This window comes from Parasteatoda tepidariorum, chromosome 1 (genome assembly GCF_043381705.1).
Source record: "Parasteatoda tepidariorum isolate YZ-2023 chromosome 1, CAS_Ptep_4.0, whole genome shotgun sequence".
NCBI classification, from domain to species: domain Eukaryota; kingdom Metazoa; phylum Arthropoda; class Arachnida; order Araneae; family Theridiidae; genus Parasteatoda; species Parasteatoda tepidariorum.
The window spans coordinates 79,064,509-79,067,370 of record NC_092204.1 but is presented as its reverse complement, the minus strand read 5'-3'; positions in this window follow the sequence as shown (position 1 = coordinate 79,067,370).

The window sequence follows — 2,862 nt, the reverse complement described above, 5'->3', positions numbered from 1 at the left end:
TCAATCTCCTGTTCCGTCTGTCGAGAGAAGCCTGCTCAAATTTAATTTTTGCCTCCTTATAAATTACCTTAAATTTATTCAATAAGTCGTCAGTGTAATTAATAGTGTCAGAATAAGAAAATTTAACTGGTGTATTGAGTAATTGTCGTGGTAAATTAAATTCCCTACCAAAAGTTAAAAGTGCTGGTGAAAAATTAGTAGTATCATGAGTAGAAGTACGATAAGCAAGTAGAGCATAAGGTAACTTACTATCCCAATCGGTGTGTGAAGAATTAACTAAGTGTGTAAGAAAGTTAGCTATTGTTTTATGTGTTCTCTCAACTACGTTACTTTGTGGTCTGAAGGCAGTAATATTAATTTTCTTAACCCCTAAAGCCGAATAAATTTTTGCCATCCCTTGACTAATTAAGTTAGATCCCCTATCTGAAAACAATTTAGTGGGTGTACCATATCTACAAATAAATTCCATTAGAACCCGAGCTATGGTCTCACTCTCGACAGAAGGCACAGGGAAAGCCTCCAACCATTTTGTAAAATTGTCAGTAAAAGTTACTATATATCTATTGCCTGACTCTGTAATTGGCAAGGGACCAACAACATCAAAATATATATGTTCAAAAGGACCATTAGGCATTTGCACACTTTGAAATGGAACAGGGTGTTTAGGTTGGTGTGCTCTTCGACCCAAGCAACTCTCACAAGATTTAACCCAATTAGTTATATGTTTAACCATTTTAGGCCAGAAAAAGGATTTTTTAATTCTCTTAATTGATTTATGAATGCCCTGGTGGCAAACTGCTGCACTATCATGGTAAATTTCTAAAACATTATTAATTAAGGATTTTGGAATAACAAATTTACTTTCATCTTGTTCATTACTATTTTTAAATTTACACATTAGTATACCTTTATTTAAATAAAATGTATATCTTTTTGAATTAGAATTATTGGATTTCAAATCTTCTTTAATTTGCTTGCAAAAACTATCCTCATTCTGCTTTTCTAAAAGGTCTTCGAAAGAAATATCTGGTAAAATGGTAACTGTTTCTGTCATAAATAAATTAGTTTTAACTGTTTGAGCCTCTGAAATATTTCTAGATAAAAAATCAGCGATTCCATTGGCTTTTCCTGGGAGATCAAAAATTTCATAGTTAAATTGAGATAAGGATAAAGCCCATCTAGCAATCCTACAAAATGAGTCCTTTAATTTTAAAGATCCCGTGAGAGGAGCATGGTCAGTAAAAATTTTAAATTTTTTACCTAATAAATATTGTCGAAAATAATTAGTAAAATAAACTATTGAAAGAGCCTCTCTTTCTGTTACAGAATACCTGGTTTCGGGAGACGTTAATTTTCTACTGCCGAATGCAACAGGTCGAGGGAAATTATCTTCCATTTGGCATAAAACCGCACCGATGGCAACTGAGCTAGCATCAGTATACAGTACAAATTCCTTTTCCATGTCAGGGAGAAGTAAAAAAGGGTCAATTTTCAAAGACTTTTTTAAATCATCAAATTCCTTCTGAGCTTCAACTGACCAATTGAAGACAGATTTCTTTTTTGTTAAATTTGATAAGTGTAAAGAACGGTTACTAATATTAGAAATAAATTTACGATAATAATTAATTGAGCCTAAAAATTTTTGAACATCAACTCTATTTTTGGTATAGAAAAATTATTAATTATTTCAATGTTACGTTGATCAGGAAAAACTTTACCCTTATTAATGACAAATCCTAAATAATTAATAGTCTCAGTGAGAAATTTACATTTTGATGGTTTAATTTTTAAATTATGCTGTAACAACCTTTGGAACACAGTCTTTAACTTAGGAAAATGGTCATCTATTGTTTGACTTAAAATAATAATATCATCAATATAAATACCTACATTAAGTGGTTCTAACCCTGACAAAACAATGTTCATGAGTCGTTGAGAAGAATTGGCACTAGTGCGAAGCCCAAAAGGTGTTCTAGTATATTGATATAACCCCTGATGAGTAGTAATTGCTAGCTTATGGCGATCTGCAGGATCAACACACATTTGATGGAAACCACTAGTTAAATCAATGGACGAGAAGATCTTTCCACTTGACAAGTTATCAACGGCTTCAGTTATGTTTGGGGTAGGATAGGCATCAGGTATAACCTTAGTATTTAATGCTCGAAAATCTGTTACAAATCTATACTCACCATTACTTTTTTTAACTAGCATAACTGGAGAGCTATATGGAGAAGTTGAGGGCTCTAAAATTCCAGCTTCTAACAAAATATTTAGTTGCTCATTCATTTCTTGCCTTAAATGGTAAGGTACCTTATAAGGTCTCTTACGAACAGGGATATCATCCCTGAGAGGAATTTTATGCATTAAAGTAGTACAGCCGGACAAATCTTTAACAGATTTTGCAAAAACAGCCTTATTCTCTTCTAAAAATTTTAAAAGTTTATCTTTAGTTGGTTCCTCTAAATGATCAATTTTGAAATCCTGTTTAAATTCTAATTCCACCTCCTCTAAATCACCTATTTCCTCTTCATTAACATTAAAAAGTTCCTTATTACAATCATTTGAAGAAATAGTACTGGTAAAATTAACTAAATTACAATTTTTATTTACATTTACATCAAAATTATTTGTATTCATTAACAAAACAGGAATCTTATTTTTATCTTTTAAATTTACAACTGAACGAGCAATAAAAAAATTAAATTCTCTTGTAACAGGTTCGGCTAAGAACAAACCGGGTTGGAAATTTCCTCTAATATTTACAAAAACAAGTTTTTGTGACAAAGGTGGTAACTGAGTCTTTTTATTCAAATATCCTTTAACTTCAGCCATATCTGATGCTTTTTGTTTACATTCTTT